Raw genomic sequence first — 19,169 nt, 5'->3', positions numbered from 1 at the left:
AAAAGAAGATTTGAACAACTAAGCCTAGGAATGAATAGGAACTAGATAGGTTTGGTCATCTCTGGTGAAGGTCTGCACGGGTGCAACTTCTCATTAAGAAAGGAGTCATTAAAAATGACAGCCACCAGTGACTCACTATTTTGAGGTCTTTGTCTAATTCTGAATATGTTAGGGAGGTTGCTTGGGTAACCTCCAGCTTGGGTCAGGAGTCCACACTTGAACAATTAACCATCTCTGATTCCAACTCCAAAATTACACAGTAGGTACAGGTTAGTGTATCAGGTCCAGTTCTCAAACCAGGAAAGATAGTGAAGATCTAGGAAGATGTATCAACTCTAATACTTAAAGGTTTAAAAAGCCTCAGTGTTGACAACGAAAAAGGAGATATTGGAATTGGGGAGACCAGTCACTTTGCAATGGTGATGGTCTTAGAGTTAGGTAACAAGTTTCTATATTAGGATAATGAATGCTAACTTGGAAAATAAAGAAGGGTGTGATATTTGGGTATGTGGCAGGGATTAGGAAAAAGTGAGGAGTCAATAGTCATGGTGAAGTTTGGAGCCCAAGTGACATGGAAGATGTCATCTCCATACACTTCAGTCCTAGCTGCTCAAACTCAGCCAGCACTCGTAAGCACCACATTGGGGAGATTAATACCACCCATGCTAGGGTTTATTTGCTCAGGGCTACCTTTTTGATACTCTCTGCATGTGTTCTTTCAAGTTAACATAAATTGTAAGGTGTACATGTTACCTTTTTAAAAAAGGTTTATTTATTCATTTTAGAGAGAGTGAGTGAGCAAGTGGGGTGAGGGGCAAAGGGAAGCAGAATCCTGAAGCGGATCCTCTGCTCAGCGCAGAGCCCGATGTGGGGCTTGCTCCCAGGACCCCAGGATCATGACCTGAGCCAAAATCAAGATTCAGCTACTTCACTGACTGAGGCACCCAGGCGCCCCTACGTGTTACATTTTATATAAATTTCACCTGCAATAGTTTTTTTTTTTTTTTAATTCTTTAACTACAGATCCCCTTTGGGTCAGATGAAAGAACTTCCAGTGTATTAAAAATATCAACACAGATATTTATTTTTTAATTTCCCACTGTAAGTGGAACACTGAAAGGTACTGGAAATCAAAATATATGAGAAAATGTATGTTCTCAAGTGACTTGTGGTCTGGAAGGAAATCAGGACATAAAGGATAAATCCTGAGCCTAAAGACTAAGACAATATGTGATGCAGCATTTGGAGGAGGTCAGGATTTCGGAAAATATCTTGTAGGGCAGATGAGATTTGAACTGGATCTTACAAAGGGATTTCAACCAGATTCAGCTATATATGTAAAATCACTAGATCACTGTTGGTATAATGGGTTGACACGGGGCAGTGCTGGATAATAATGCTAGAGATGGGAACTAGCAATGGGTCCCTTCTATGTGCCAAGCATGGTGAGATATGCTTAAATAAGTCACGCCATTTAATTCTCCCCAAATTCTCAATCAAGGTGCAATTTATTTTCTCCGTTTTACAGATGATGAAACTGAGTGAGAAGTAATATATCTCCTTCAGATCACAAAGGTAGTGAATGTCAGAACCCACATGGTAACAAGCCATGTTCTTTAAGCTCTATCAATTGGCTTCAGATGACAGGCTAACAGAAAAGAGCTCTATTGTCCATTGTCCAGGTTTTCCTTTTTGCTTCTCTGACAACTTTTTAGACACACTTCTTCCCCATCCCATCCTAAGCCACCAAGCATTTAACTGCAAACCTCTACCTCAAATATCTTCCTCAGGAATTTCATATTATCTAGTGTTTCAACTTTCAAGTCATTGTCTTTAGTGGTAGGATCTCTCCTCAGTTCCAAACCTAGATTTCCAATTGTCCATTGGACATTTCTGTCTCTCCATTATATTTGTATTTTCAGTTCACAATGATTGGCACCTAATCTTATCCTCCTCTTAGAAACTCTTTCTTGCCCAGTTTAGTTATTTCCACTAAAGTGCCTACCAATCTCCCAGTAGTCCGGGCCCCAAAAATGAATCAACTTGTCATCTTCTTTCTCTTTTTATTTTGTTGATGATCAATAAATATAGCCAATGAATTGTCTTTCTAAACCTCTACTTCTCATCCCTCTCCACCCCAATGTCTCCTGTAAGTCAGCTATTAAAAGAATGTTCCCTTAAATATAGTTCCAATAAGCCATCTTTCCAATCAAAACATCTGGTATTTTAAGTTAGGTGTTAGCTACTACTAATTCTAGCATCCATGGTCATAAGGTCCTCCACAATACCAATAAAAGTTGCATTTCTGTGCACTTCTTCCTTTATTCACTTTGCCTTCGAAGCAAATGTATTATTTCTGTAACCACTCGCAACCCCTGCCTAATTTTCTGCCTTTGTGTCTTGTGTGTGTTCGGTGCCATCATCTGGAATGTCCTGTCTCTATATTAGTCAGCTTAAACTACATTTTCATTCTAGTAACAAAGAGCTCCAAATCCTAGTGCCTTAAAGCAATAGAGGTTTATTTCCCACTCACATTCATGCTGATCATGTTTTGCCTGTGGCTTTGCTTCATGTCCACTTCATCCTTAGAACAATGCTAAAGGATCAACTACAATCTAGAGCAGTCTCTTGGCAAAAGGAAAAGAAAGGTAGTGGGACCATGTGCTGACTCTTAAAGCTTCTCCTTGGAGGAGTGCCTGGGTGGCTCAGTTGGTTGAGCATCAGACTCTTGATTCTGGCTCAGGTCATGATCTCAGGGTCCTAGGATAGAGACCTGCATCGGGCTCCACACTCAGCTGGGAGTCTGCTTGAGATTCTCTTTCTACCACCTCCCCACACCTACCCCATGCACGCAGGTTTTCTCTCTCAAATAAATAAATAAATCTTTATTCAAAAAATAAAAGTTCTCCTTGAAAATGGTGTGCACTTCATTAACCAAAACAAGTTATTTGATGAAATCTGACCCATGGGCTTAGAAGTATTATTCTCCATAGACTAACCCATCAGGGAGAGGCAGTGAATGTTTTTACTATAATACCATCGACTACACTTTTCTATCTCCAGCATCAAAATGCTAGTTATCCAGAGTGGCCCATGTTACTAAGATGCTTTTCCAGATTCTTCCAGCCAAAGATAATTCGAAAACACAAAGCATTTTTATGCTACTCCTATCAAATCTTGGTGTGTGCATTATAAGTTCTGCTACAATTTATGAGCTAAGACATATAACACTCAGCACAATGCCTTGCACATAGTATATATATAAATGTTTACTGAACTTAATTGATTTTATCTTCTATGAAATAATAGGACATTGAATACATTTTCATGCTGAAAAAAGTATGAACAAAATATATTTCAAGCTGATTAATGTAATAACTGGAACAATATTTGCTTCTTTAAGCATTTTAGCTTTTTTAAAAATAAATATTTTCTCACAATATACAGGACTCACAGTTAAATATTATTCATAGTTTGGTCCCCAGTAGATCACACATCCTAAAATTTCTCTAATCCAAATTTTTCCTAAATGTTTTTCTTGGACCCATATCGACTCAGTACAGCAAAAGTAGAATTTACATGGCAATGACAATTTTTTTTGGTAATGAAGTAAAAAGGAAACTAGTCTTTGAGTTCAGGGTTGTATATCACTGTCAGTATATAGTTAACATCTGGTGTGAACCTGGAAAAAAATAGTGCCTGAAAATTGTCCAATCAACAATTGAATGACAACAAACAAACAAACAAAAAACCAATTGAATGACTGATTGAATGAATGAATGAGTGAGAAATAAGTAAACATGTTGATAAAAAATATTTGGTAATAATAAACTACTAATTAATAGATATATGTATAAAGATAGGGTAGCCATTGCAAATATAATATTGTATCAAATATCAGACCTACCTAAGTCCTCCATGCATAAAATTTTTAAAAAGATTTTATCCTAGAAAAATATGGAAACTTTAGATACAGCTATTTCTTTTTTTTTTTTTTTTAAAGATTTTATTTATTTATTTGACAGAGAGAGACACCCAGCAAGAGAGGGAACACAAGCAGGGGGAGTGGGAGAGGAAGAAGCAGGCTCCCAGAGGAGGAGCCTGATGTGGGGCTCGATCCCAGGACCCTGGCGCCCCTAGATACAGCTATTTCTTATTTGACAATGTGGTCAAGAGAATAGTCACTTTTTTACAAGAACATCAAAATGCACACATAAAATATCCATATATAATAGGGCTTATGATGTCGTTCTTAGAAGTGTTTTATGAAACAAAAACAAAACAAAATAAAACAGAACAGACAGCCTCGAACTGTTTTTATGAGGTCTTCTTTAACCAACTGAACCTGAGTAATATATATGACTGTTTCCATTTCATTCTCAATGTCTATAACTTAGTAAAAGTTAATCGTGTGTTCATTTTATGTCTCCATACACAGCACCACCGACAGCACTGTGAATGACCTAAGCTAGTAAAATCAAACATTTTAGAGCCTGTTGTATCTGAATAGAACGTTTCATGTGAAGCAGATGAATTCCAGGTTTTCAATCAGAATCAGAACAATAGTCAGGAAAACTGCCAAGCTCCAAACTCATAACCACTAGGTCAAAACATTAATAAAAATATCGTCTCACAGTATTCATAAAAAGAAAAGTTGTCTATAGAAAATTCCTCGAAATCTTTGTGCTTATCAAGGGTTTCATTTTCCATTTAAACAGTCCGTTACTTATTTAAAAATCCTGCCTTGTCAATATGTTCGGTCAGAGATAATAAGCCTAGACATGGACACTAGGTTCAGTATTTCCCCAACTTTTTCTTCTTTGAATAATTCAACCACAAAAACCGTAAATACGTTACTGAGAAAATATTCCTGTTTTGCTGCATGCAACTGGTAACTTGTAACAGTTAAAATGACATACCTTTTATTACTGAAAAACGTATCAGAATATGACTTACGTACAAGCAACTGCCAAGACATTACATGAAAGCAAACCCAGTTGGAGTGTTTGTTGAATAAGTACAAGTGATCTCTTAACATTTTGACAACCAAAAGACTTCAATATATTTATATATGAAATGAGAGTCTTGTAGAACAAATCCTAACATATAATAATAACAACACTAATTTATTAAGTACTTAATAGAGGCCAGACACACTTCCATGTTCTTTATATATTTTATTTCATTTAATCCCTACAAAATCCTTAAATAGGAATTAAGTAGGTGAGGAAACTAAGATACAATTTGGTTAAAAAGCTTATATACTGTCATATAGCCAGTTAGCAGGGAGCCAGGATTTGAATGTGGGCAGACTAACTCCAGAGGGTGCATTCTAACCACAACACTGCACTGAAAGGCCATGTACATCTCTGTGGTGAATAAGTAAACTAGAATTTCCATATCTAATATTCACAATGCAGTTTGGAGGCATATTTTCCTAATGATGAAAGTTTATATCATCATAATCCTAGTCACAGGATTACCACCCAATACACAAAGGTGGATGCAAAACACATAAAGAAACAAGACTTTATTAATATTAATTCACTTTCTCATTAATTTCTATTTCAATTATTTATCAAGCACTTATTATGCACCAGTCCTTAGGCATTGTATTCGTTTCCTATTGCTGCCGCAGCAAATTACCCCTAAATTAGTGGCTTAACACTATGTGAATTTATGATCTTACAGTTCTGGAGGTCAGACGTCTAAAATCGAGGTGTAAGCAGGGCTTCATTCTTTCTGAAGGTTTCAGAAGATGATTTATTTCCTTGCCTTTTCCAGCTTCTAGAAGTCTCCTGCATTCCTTGGAGTCTGTTTCTTTCCTCCTCCATTTTTAAAGTGCATCACTCCAAACTCTGGTCTCATTGTCACTTTTTTTTTTCCCTCGGTCTGATTACATATTCACAGGTTTTTCACAGGTTCTTGGGATTAGAATATCGAGTCTTTGAGGGAATGTGATTGTCCAAAAACCAAAGGCTAAGAAGTCCAGATATTACCCCGGAGACACTGGAGGAGCCATTGAAGGATATAATACAGGGAAGGCCAAAATTTGATTTCAGAAAGTATTTTGGTAGGCTTGAAAAGGAACATTATGGGTGTAATCTTTTTGAAATGATTCAAAGCCTGAGTTCATACAGTGGAAGTGAAGATGGAGAGAAGAGCAGTGATCTGAACAACGTTTAAAAATGAGGATCAACTAGGACACAGTGAAATTGTCCACAAGTAAATCATTTTCCCTTCGGAGCTGCACTTCAATATCTATAAGAGATAAATGCTGTATTGTATAAAAGGCTTTTAAGCTTCCAATAGAATGCAACTTCATCACGCCTTAAGTTAACTGTTCTCATTTATTTACAACCCTATCAGAATTATTTGGCAATATTATATCTAAAATCCAACTATAGGGCATTGATTGTTTTCTCCCCCAGGGTAAGTTTCCGTTTTATCTGAAGTGATACATTCCGAGATGATCTATTGCTAGGCGTGGATGAATTAGCTCCGTTTAATACACTAGCACCTGCTTGATTCAGGTTTTCCTTATTGTAAATATCAATATCTCTTATCCAGATTCAGTCCTATTCAGTAAAATTGCCTTTTTATATCACATGCTGTTCTTGGTGATATTTTTAAGCCTGTTCATAACAGGTGCAGTGTATTATACTCATATAGTTTCCCCATTCACTAGACACCATTCACAAATGTGCCAAACCGTTCATAGAAATTCATTCCAAAGAGTTGTTTCCAAAGTTTGTGCCAATAAAGGGAAATTCTGAATTAGGAGAGAAGAACTTGTGAGAATTTGTCAGATGGCTGGTGGCTGGGATTAGCTTTAAGCATTTTGGACCAGATGTCATCCACAGTAAATGTAAACCAAACACTTTTATCCTTTAATCTCATTTGTGTTATTTATTTTGGACAAAAATGTAATCTATATGCTTATGTCAACCCATGTGAGTCATTTACATTTAAAATCTTTGAAAAGTTACTTTGGGAAGAGAGGGTTGATACCAAAAATAACAGCTCACTTTGGATACAACTGAAAACCTTCACGAGAGGATGGCAGAAGGGTGGGGAAAAAAGCTTCCAAAATCCCAATGCCATATTTTGCAAGTTGAGACACAGAAAGGTCTTGAGTATGGCAGGAAAGTCTAAGTATCGATATTCCAGTAGCTTTAAAAGTTTTCAAGTCTTTATTATTGGGTATCGGGTAGCAGTAAAATCAGGTAAGGAATGAAGATGCCACCGATAAGAGAGCTTTATTCTGCTACAACACTCCTTTAGGGACCCTTTTCTCCTCCCAGTGTACTCTTGCCTGTGAACTCTGACAACGCAGGGTCCAGCCTTGGGCCACGGCATTTCCAGTGTACAAAGTATCCATGTTTTCTTATTGTCAACTGAACATATTCCTCTCTGATGAAACAAGCTATCGGGAAACTCACGTTGCTCTGGCTGCTGTCATTTCATTTCTTACATTGAATGAAATAAAGCCAAGCATGTTGCACAGAGGGAGTGAAACTTGCTGCCCTCTCCTTACTCAGGCCCGGCATCCTTAAAAAATCTGTTGAAAGGTTTTTCAAAATCTGGTAAAAAAGGCCTTCTGAGTTTTCAGGTTAGTGGTTATTTTTATTTAGCCTTTGTATTCAACAGCCATAAAAGGATGCTGGAATTCCTTAGTAGTGTTTAAGATGTTCAAATACAGCATGATTTTTCTTACTCTGCTTTGCATCCAAAAGATTGAGATACAGGATTGTGGGGCCCTTTTGTCTAGAGTGGTAACTTTTTTTCCCAGATATATCAGTTTTATTGATATCTAATGCTCCTTTAATGCCCAGAGAAGACTCTGGATATATTCAGAGTACTTGTTAGATCAGGGGGCTAGTTATTTTCAGGATGCCAATGAAAAACAATTCTACCTCTAAAATGGCCTTTGTGAAACAAGCAACAGTAGTTGATTATTTGGATGCAATGCTTCCTTCTTTCTCTTCCTTTTCTTTCTCTTTCTTTCTTTCTTTCTTTCTTTCTTTCTTTCTTTCTTTCTTTCTTTCTTTTCTTTCTTTCAAAGCTGCCAAAGTCTTTAAAATATCCATACCCTCAAGTGAAGTAAAACAAACCAACTATGCTTTTATTATTTCTGTCCCAAATAAATTGCATTTATTTTCTTAATGTATCAGCCTCGAAACCATTTTTTTTAAAAGTACAGTGGGGAAATCTTGGGAAAGTACGCAAAATTTATTGGGGAATGCAACCTGCCTTGATGAAAGCTCTGGGCTTTAACAAAGTCACTTAACTCACAGTTTCTCTGCTTCTCCAAGTAGAAACCTGGGATCAGAGCACCTGCCTATGTAATCAGGACATGGAGAACAGCTTCTGTGAGGATTTGACTTTTTGGAATTGTACTTCACTCAACAGAAATTAGGCATGGTGTACGGGCCAGACAATACTCACATGAGCTCCCTTCAGCTCCTACCTACCAGGAATTCACTTGGGCCACACACACATGCAACTTAAGATCATTAATAATAATCGTTGAAGAAACTATGGGAAAGAGCTTGTGGAAGTTACTATGACTTGTACAGCTGAGACTGGTATGCAGGTTTTCCAGCTCTGAACCCAGTGCTCTTTCCATGTTGTGATAGGTTGGGGGAGCTCCCTGGACCTGTGTTACCCATCATGAAGCAATCTCCATCACAGCTTCTCAACCACTGCCATAGACTGAGTGTTTGAGTCTCCTCAAAATCCATGTGTTGAATCCTGACTCCTAATAAGATGATATTTGGGAGTGAGGCATTGGGGAAGTGATTACGTTGTGAGAGCAGAGCCATAATGAATGGGATTATTACCCTTTTAGAGGAGACCACAGAGAACTCTCTTACTCCTTTTGTCACGTGAGGTTGTAAAGAGAAGGCAGTCATGGGTGAACCAGGAAACAAGCCCTCTCCAGATACCAAATCTTCTGGCACCTTGATCTTGGACTACCAGTCATCAGAACTGCGAAACATTTTTGTTTATAAGCTATCCAGCCTATGGTATTTTGTTATGGCAGTCTGAACGGACTAAGACAACCATGGTACACTAAAATACATCATTAAGTTTTATTTTTAAGACTATTCTCTGATCACCAGCCTTAATGGAAATTAACGCCCATTGTTGCCAATGTTCTACAATGGTTTTGTCTTTAAGAAGCAGGGTTAGCCAGCAGTTTGACATAGCAGAAAGAGGTTCTGCATTTTTAGTGAAAGAATACGGATGATAATCCCAGCTATGCTATTTAATCTAACTGAGCCCTAATGTCTTCATCTGTAAAACTGAGTTCCTACCTCACAGGGCTATTCTGAAGATTACACAAGCTTAACACCTGCAAAAACACATCAAATATGTGTCATTTGTAAGTATGTAAAAAATTAAGTTTTCTTCCCATAGCCCCTTTCTTCCTCACCTATAAAACAACACAGCCTGGAATGCAGAGATATATAAGGAATGTAGCCAAGTTGTTGACCACCACAAAAGAACAAAAACAAAATTTCTTATAAATTATTCGAAGAGAACTCCCAAAGATCTTACTCTCCATAGACTTGCATATTCGTACATTCAATAAATATTAATTGAATATCCAACCCCTGCTTGGCAGTGGAAAATATAATTATAAATAAGAGAATATCATCTAAGATTTTCTGACATTTCAATTCTATAAGCAGTTACTGAGCACATGGCAAGGGATGGAGGTAGGTCTTTGAAAGAGATTTGGTACTTCTCTCCACATAACTTTCAATCTAGTAACGGAAACAGTGCTGTGTAAGTTAAAGAGACCATAAGAGCTCAGTAATAGGGTGCAAGGAAACACACAGGAGGACCCACTAACTGGACATGAACAATGGGGGCTGAGTCAAAGGCTTTATGAAAAATGTGACAGTAAGCTCGTGATCTGAGGATATGAAGATAAAGGAAACAGAAAGTCAAGAAAGAGAAGAGGGACCTTGTAAGGTTAGCAGAGGGTATGGATGTGGAACAATGGAGAATTTCAGCAAAAGATTATGGTCAAAGATCATTAAATGACAAGAGAGCAAAGCATACTAGCGGATGAAAGCGAGTCAGTAAAATGGAAGCACAGAGTATAAGAAATGTCGAAAACTGAATCTGGAAAAGGAACCTGGGCCCACATCGTGAAGGGCCTTCTGATCTACATTAAAATTCTTGATTATCTACTGAGAATAATGGAAAATTCCTAAGTGCTGCTATATATGACAGTAATATGACCATGTTTGTGTTTTACTTTTATTGCCTAGCAAAACCTGCCTAGCAGCTTTGTCTACTTTTCAATGTCTAAGTGTAGAAGAATTTGATCTTGAAATTCAGAGGAAAAAGACACTCTATAGGCAGGAGAGAAAAAAAACAAAAAACAGAAAATTGTGAATAATGGTCAAGCTATTTCAAAAGCAGAGAAATCAAACCTTTTTGTTTCTTTGTTATTAATCATACATGTGATTACTAAAGATATATGATTACTAAAATTATATGATTAATATCCATCCTTCTACTGGACTGTAGGATCATGAGGGTGAATCCGTGTTACTTGGGTCACCATTACATTCCCAGTGTTGAGGGCAATGCATTTAACTAATGTGGTTTTTGAATGACTGAACCCAGGGGAAAAAACAACATACAAGCCTTAATGGGCATTGGTATTACAGCAGAATGCAGTGTTAATAAATATAAACTAAGAAAGAAGAATTAGTACATAATACATTTAAGAAAATCTCAAATATGTAATCTATTTTTTTCTTCTCTCTCTTTTATTTTATTATTATTATTATTATTATTATTATGGTCTACAAAATAGGTATAGTCTAATCTTACCAAAAATTCAGCCCCTTTTATGTCTTATATGCAAAGACTACAGAGAGCTGAGGTTTTGTAATTTTTGTAGTTATCATTATAATTATTTTAGGGTAATAGTTAAGAAGTACATTCTCCTTTATTTATTTTTTTCCAGTAGGTTTTAGAACTTATGAACTAGCTTTATTCTCAATTCTGAGAAATCACACAGTGTGCTTAAAATATTTCTCATGATTTTCATTTCAAATCAACCTCAATAATTGCATCTTATGCCAAAAAGTCTCAGAACACCTATGATTACGGGTATTAACTCACATGCCTCAAAAACAGCCAGCTCTAAGTAGGCCTGCTCTGGCTGTTCAGAGTGTTGCAGTACAACAAAACAGGAAGTGAAAGATGCCATGTTTTCTTTAAATGCAAAAGAAATACATGTAATCAGATAAAGTATGTCCCATTGGAAATTTAGCCAAAGCCACAAACCCCTGCAGGGAAATTAGTCTACGTTAGCCTCATTTAAACACTCTAGAATCCAGCATAACAGAAAACATGGAAACAAAAATTATAATATGAATGTGGCTTATTGCAAAAGCATCAAAATTAAGCATCTAGTCTATTATTTGTCAAAATAGTGCTTCCCTATTCCACTTCATCATTACATTATGTTAAAATATATATATACACATATATACTTTCTTTCCTCCATAAAGAAGTGATTCTGGATCTTTAGGGATGAGTGTGAAATTGCTTGTATTTGAGTGTTTTGAATTCTAAGAGGCAGGTTTCTTTGTTGACTTAATCAACAAGCTAAGCACAACCCTTTCATCCTTCCCAGTAGAAAGCAAAATCCACAGTCATCACTTGTTGATGCCACATAAATGGCTCTTCATTTAAAGATCAGAGCTGGCAGCTTGTGAAGGATTTTGTCCTCTGACTTGCTAATCATCGCAAGGTTAAAGAGTCACGCTATCTGCTTTTTCACATCTGGAGTGTTGCTTCCAAACGCTGCCATGCGTATACCATTAATAGTATTATTGCATGCACCATCATTAACAGCATAATTATTATGTCTTAGTTTTACACCGCTATGCACTTTTTAATGCAGTCTGGTTCCTGCAAGTCTTGAATGCAAAACAACATCGGAATATCATTCTGATTTGGAGCTTAGACGATGAATTTAACAGAAAGGTCCTAACTCACGGTTGGAAGAAAGATCAAATTCATGAATTCTACAAACAAAAAATAATAATAAATTTAGATGAATGAAATGATGGCTGAAATGAAAGGAATTTTAGGCTGTACAACTAAATAAATGAAAGCCACTTGAATAACATTCCATGTTTCTAATTAAGTTATTTTTGTTTTCATTGGTCCTCAAACAATACGTGATTTTTTAAGCTAATTATTTTGAAAATAAACATTTGAATTCATTCGAATTTCACGTCTTCCATTTTTCAAAAAGTCAATAACTGAAAAGCTTTCCAACATTCTCTTAGATATTACTTTAATGAAATAATGATACATTGTTAGGACTGAATGACCCTTAGAGAATCTGTGGTTCCAGTACTTTAATGAGGCAATCTCAACCAATTTGAGGAAATGTAACGTTTTATAAAAAGGTAAGTCCAAAAAAAGCCACAGAGAATCCTTCTTCCCCTAAGACATGGGATTACACAAGCAAATATTCTCAGAACCTCTCACCAATATAAACATCACTGTCAGTGTGGATTACGGCTTCCACCCAGATGGCTTCATTTTTTTTTTTTTATTAACCTGTAGTTAACTAGTACTATAAAAATTATTGTCTGATTGTTAAACATTGGCTTTATTTTATATTTCTGTATCGGCACAAATAAAACTACAGCATACTTGCCTTTCTGTCAGTTAAATAGCTAAATTCCTATACTCTTATGACTGTTTAGCTTCTAGAGATGAATATGATAACCTATTCATTACAAGATATTTTTGAGGATATACCTAACATACAAGAAGAACTAAGGATTAGGAGACCTCCATCTAGTTTGGTTCTGTTACGTAAGATCTGGGTTCCGAAGAATCACTTTGCTTTATAAAACATAAGCACAAAATACCTCTATTACAGAGATGTCATGAGTATCAAATATTAGTTTTGGGGACCTGATTTTTCAGAACGGTTGCAACCTTAATTTTCTGCAAATCAAAATGCTTTCAGTATAGAGAAATCACTTCTTGATTATAAAATTATCGTGATGATCACTGTCATTTTTTATATGCCAGAGGTAGTGAAAAAACTATATCATTGATGTCAATTAACCCAGATGCTCACTGAGGTAACTGAGTCAAAATTTGTCTTATGTTAAAACTCATCCTACTTCCAGTAGATGACACAGCAACTTTGGGGACAACTACAAAATTCTTAGAGGAGCTTTTCTCCCTCAAAGTCATGTCTAGCTGAAAATTACTTGGCTAATATATTATTCCAGTGTTTGCATGCATAAACCCATATTGAAAATTCTTCTGACTCCTTTATGTCCCAAATAGAACACCTCTATAAACAGAAATGTGTATATCAGATTCCTGAGAGCAGGACAACATAAGAGCTTTAAATCGCTGGACCATAAATAGTTTAAAATCTAATATTTTACATCATTTTCTAGAAATCCTTCAGCAGTACTACCACCCGAGTATCTTGGGGCTGACTTTTTCCTCACGCTCAGCCTCACTGTGGTCCTTATCCTTCTTCTCTTTCCTCTTTAGCCTCTGCTCTTCTCTCTTATCTCTAACCTTTATCCCCAAAGACTGTTAAAGTCACTTTCAAAGCCATGGAGCTCTCTCTTGCTTGGCCATCTGATTCCAGATCATTCCCTGAGGACTCCATCAACCACCATGAAAGCAGCCGCTTAAGGACTTTCTCTATACCCAGGTCAGTCTTTCCATAGAGAAACTTTAATGCCAGTAGTTACTTTTTTCTTTTTAATTACTCTTCCTTCAAGAACACTGACAGCAATTCTATGAGATAAACACGATTGTTATCACTGACATTTTACAGATGAGGAAACTGAGGTCTCAGCAGTTAAAGCCGGCAGTCCCGAGTCCTGTGGCTAATGAGTCAGAGAGTCAGCCTTTTCTCATCTTTGAACATTGTCAGCTTTGCCCTCAGATGACGCTTTAGATTCTGGTTCCTGTGTTAGTTCTTGGACTAAGTCCTTCCTGCTTTGTCTGCCCTTCAGCTGTAGCTGACTCTGCATTTATTCTAGAAAATCTCCTGCCAGCTTTTCCCTTCTTAGTTTCCGAATTCAACTTCACACCCTATTTTCAACTTTTGTGTTAAAAGGGATTCCATATCTGCTAAAGATGTGAGATATGTCAGCATCAATCTGATGAGTTAATGCACATAAAAATGCTTTACAAACTGTAAAACTCTCACAAAATATAAGGCATTACTGATGTGAAATATGCTACATATACCTCATTTAATCAATAAAAGCATATAAGTGAGTTATTTTAGAGTTTTGAAACTGAATGGCGGCTTATAATAAATATCCTTAGTCGAAACTCTTATGTGATGAAACATCACTGTTAATAACAATCAATCACAGACATCTAAACAATCCCACTAATTATTTTAAATAAAGATGTGGGATGTGTTCAAATGAAGCCAGAAAAATGATCAGAAGGAATAACCTCACGATTTATGTACTTTCTTTATTTATTCAATTACCTCTTTTATTATGGGTAAGCATTCCTTTTTCAGGAACCAAAGAATTTGGAAGTCAATGTATTCATCGTGTTCTTGGATGTAAACAGAGAAATGAAATACCACTTGAGCTCCAAACAAAGATCCTGATCAATTAAAACAAAATAAAACACAAAGATGTTAAATACAAAGGCCTTTTTATTTCAGGTGAACCCAGTAAAAGATATGGAGATACACTGTAGATAGGGACTTCTGAGAAGATGAATGAGCTCCTTATTTGCTCAATATGTAAGATGATGAATATAAGATTTGGAACTTCTCTGCATGCTGATCTCTCGAGTCTAGAGGTCAATGTCATGGTTGATGGTCAATGAACCTTTAGCCCACAGTCAGCTTACTGGAACAGAGTAAACCAAATTTCTGGTCACAGAAAATTGAGAAGCTCTCATTCTTCCCTAAAATCTTATGATATAATATGTCAGCCTACAAAGTAGAATTATATGAAGACTAGAGGGTCTTTGTGCTTTACTTTTATTTTGGAAGTTGGGATGGGTATGGAGAATAAGCTGTTAATTATAGTAAAGGTTTTAAATGTTAGACTAAGGCATTGCTATATCCTTTGGGGATATAGATAAACTGTTGATTTTTTTTTCAATTTTATCTCTCAATGGTGCTGAATAGTGCCCCAGTATAAGGGCTCAATTTCTGCTATGCCCCCATAATCTAGATCTGGAAGAATCCAATAAATTATAATTGCCTAGCTGAGTCCCTAAGCAAATGGAGTTGTGTGCTTTGGGCCAGAGAAAGATTTGACTAGCAGAGCATATGCAGAGGTTGGTTTTTGACATTTTACATTTAGACATAATGAGCACTGGGATATAACAACCAAAAATGCTCCACCGTCTGCTGCTATCATGTGTTGTTTATCTTATAAACTTACATTGGACACTAGTAAAACAAAATCCTAAATTAAAAAAATATGTATAATATTTGAATGAATTTGAATAAACTGATGGTCAATTATTAGGTTTTTATTGTTTTCAGTACTACTGGCTTAATCTAACTAAAACAAATAAACAAAAACAAGATGGTCTTTCATCTAACGTACTATGGCAACTCACTGTTGTTTGACGTTTTATTCTCCAACACATATCTGTATTGACTGACAAGAAAAGTTGTGGCCCAACTGAAGTTCCGAGCAGTTCTATGTGCCATAAAGAACAAAACATTTTGATTTGTGTTTTGCCTCATCCAAAAATGAAACTCAGTGATAAAAATGATTGGTTACTCAAGTATCTAAAAAGAAAACAAATGGTCAACATGCTTTCTATCTGCTTTTGCAATAACCCTATGTAGGATTCACATTTGAACCACAATGTATACACATTTAATGTTTAGATATTGGAAGATTACAGGCAGAAATACTTTGGAAGCGAAGAGTATGCATCATTGTGTTCTCTGAGGTTAACAAAGCCACAGTGAACTCAACTGATAATGCTAAAGTTAATCTAACAATTTCTAATTAAAAAGGCGGAATAGCAAGTGAAAACCGAGCAGCTTGAGACAAACTGTACCTTTCAGTTAAGCACTCTGTCCATCTTGTTCATCATTTGACTCCAAACCCAGAAAACAGGGCTTTGACAGTTCACATCACTTTATTAAAAGTTTTTCCTGGTCTCATGAAATCATGAACAACATTTTGAGAATCAATGGATGCAGAAACATTGATGAATTTGTTCTGAAGGTATATTGATACGTTGTGTACCAGACACTTCCTGTCATATAGTGAAAAGCACCTATGACTAGCCTGGATGAGACGCCTGGGTTTGAAATATGGCTTTGTTTCAAAACAATCTATTTGACTCCATTTATTTGCTCTATTATCCACAAAATGATTAAGAAAGGGAAGGATGGGTAATACAAGAAAGTAAAGGAAGAACCTCTTGTTGTATTGTCCTCGTAGGACTGGTTAGACTCAAATGTGCTCCTGCGTGTGAATGCACCTCAGATCCACAAAAGGCAAGACGTATAGTGTTAAAAGATCAAAGAGACATCCAAAGGCATGGAGTGCCATCTTCTCAGATTACAGACAAGCAGCAAAAGATCAGAGATTTATGATTTGCCCAAGGGCATCCAGAAATTTAGTAGCTAGAATTAAATTCTTTTGAGACTCCGTATGGGGATGTTTCCGATTCTTTACAGAGACCTTCAATTCACAATATTATCCCAGTTACTATCAATGGTATTATTAATATCTTACTGGTGACAGAATACATTAAATGCTCATCTGGTAGCACTGCTGACAGCATTTATCGTTTTGAAACTTTTCCCTTCTTTGTCTGTTTCAAAGCCAATAATCTGGTTCTTCTATTTTACTGCTCTTCTCTTTCTTCTTTCTTTCTCAGATACCCTTGACCATATCTACAAGAATCCCACTAAAGTTCATACTCAACTTTGTATCTTAGTAACTCCATATTTTCATGGTTCTATCTTTTCCAAATGGGTGACTATAAAATTTAAATGTCCAAGTTTTTCGAGATTAAGGGCTTGTGAGATATTTACATACAGATGTTTTCCACTCAATGACAAAATCATAACAGCTTTGGACAGAAGCAACTTTGGAATTAAGAAGACAATGGGTAATGCCTTTAAAGTGTAGGAGAATGACTTCCAACTGAGAAATTTCAATCTAAACCAGTTATCAAACAAGAATGGCTAATTAAATAGACTAATGGCACATTCAGACATGGAAAAAGTAAAAATATTTAATTTTCAATGCTCCTTTTCATAGGAAACATCAAGAGTAAGTTTTTTAGCAAAATGAGGGAGGAAAACAATAACAAATGAAGATATGGGGTCTACAAAATAGGAATATTTGAAAGAGCAAAAAATATTAAATATTTTTAAATATAAGTATTTTCTAACTCTTGCATAAGACATATTTAAACTTAAAAAAAATTTATTGTTTACCTGACATTCAAATTTAAATAAGAGTCCTGCATTTTTTTTCTTTTTTCCCCTAAATTTGGCTACTCTAATCTAGAATCCTGATAGGACCTCAGTAAATGAAACTTTTCAGATAAAACTCAAGATGTCCATATCCCATAATACCTAGGATAATATAGATTTCCAGTGTAACGATGCATCGAGTTGTCTTAGTGATACAATTAGTTCCCTGAAGGAAGGCCAGCCAACCATGCTCTACAAACCAACTTTTTATATTTTATCTATGCATTTGATAACTTTCTATGATTTACTTGAGAAAATTAAATCCTATTAAAGGATATACTATAAATGCTTTATAATTTTTTTCCTGTGCTGGAATACACCAGCATAAGGAAGGGAAAATGATTATTTAAATCAATTAATTAATTGTTCAAATCATGCATTTTTTCCTATGTGAAAGACCAAAATGCAATCACAAGAAGGTACTTAGTAAGCCAGCTATCTTTCCCCAGTGGAGAGAAAAATGATTGTTCTTACAACCTGAGATTAGAAAAATGTGTTGTCAGTCTGTTAGTATACATAATACTTAATGTTTGTACTCGTGATGTGTAGAAAGGAAGGAGCAAATCTTTATGCAGGTGAACAAATGTACGAGAATTAGAAATGGGGCATTTCATTCCCATCATATCAAGAACGCTGGAACTTTGAAAACTTTATTCTTACAGCATTGGAAAAGGATCAGTATATGTTTTTAAAAGATCTGTATTCTGCACTTGTATGCAAAAATTTTTGAAAAGGGACATAATGAATCCATAGTACTGGATTTCTTAACTTGCTCATTTTATTCCTCACTTGACTAGACTTTTTTAACAATGTAAAATGAAAAGAGTACAGAATACTTAAATTTAAGGTCAAAGAAACAAAGGGGATAGTTATTTAGGGATACCTGCTAACCAAATTCTAAATTGCATTATATACAATGGATTCTCTCTGGAATTAGCAAGAATAAAAACAATATTTTACTTTGTTTCATAAGATGTTAAAAACCCAACTTTCACAAATTTTAAATTAAATCAGAAGCCTCCCTCCACTAATAAATTTGACAATGAGAAGAAATGTGAGAGATGATAAAGTTCTAAAAACTCAGTTCCTAAAGCCCAAGTATCTTGTATTATCATATTGATTTTTTTTGAGGAAATTAAAGTTCCAGAAAAAGCTGCTTTTAAACTTTCATTTCCAACAGGCCAGATGGGTCCTTTGGTATAAATGCATTCCTAACATTTATCTGATTCTTTAACAGGGATAAAAAAAAAAATATGAGATGGATAAGAGAACACAAAAAAATGTAAATAATATTTTAGAGATTAAGTCATATTTACTGTATTATCTGAGTCACTCCTTAGTAACTTAGATGTATCATTAATTCATGTGTATTTCCAATTCCGTAGTGATTCTGGGGGGGGGGGAGTCATATATTGATTATATTCTATATCAACAGACCCTCAAATATATTACATTTGTTGGACTAAAGTTGTTAGCGCAATAAATATATGATAGAGAACAATGAGGAGACATGACATATTAAATTATACCTTCTTTATTCAAGTCCCAACACATATATATTAAATATATACCCTGCAAAGCAGTGCTTTGGCTTCTGGGACCACAAAAATTCAAAAATAAAAACTGGAAAAAGTACACCTATAAATCAATA

The 19,169-nt window shown here is 35.7% G+C and overlaps 1 long non-coding RNA gene across 3 annotated transcripts in view; it reads right to left on the bottom strand.

The window, feature by feature from the left end:
• Nucleotides 1-14,525: 14,525 nt before the first annotated feature.
• The window catches only part of LOC103670557, a 34,248-nt gene continuing 29,604 nt past the window's right edge, over nucleotides 14,526-19,169 (bottom strand). For 2 of the 3 annotated variants that reach the window (XR_570598.2, XR_005837571.1), the window contains 2 exons: nucleotides 18,835-18,908; nucleotides 14,696-14,906 (listed from right to left, as the gene is read on the bottom strand). This is a non-coding gene — a long non-coding RNA (uncharacterized LOC103670557). Of the gene's footprint in view, nucleotides 14,656-14,695; nucleotides 14,907-18,834; nucleotides 18,909-19,169 lie in introns of those variants that run through there. The other variant, XR_570599.2, reaches the window with a different exon arrangement.

This window comes from Ursus maritimus, unplaced genomic scaffold, assembly GCF_017311325.1.
Source record: "Ursus maritimus isolate PB19 unplaced genomic scaffold, ASM1731132v1 scaffold_25, whole genome shotgun sequence".
Lineage (NCBI taxonomy): Eukaryota > Metazoa > Chordata > Mammalia > Carnivora > Ursidae > Ursus > Ursus maritimus.
This window is presented reverse-complemented; position numbering and strand designations above follow the sequence as displayed.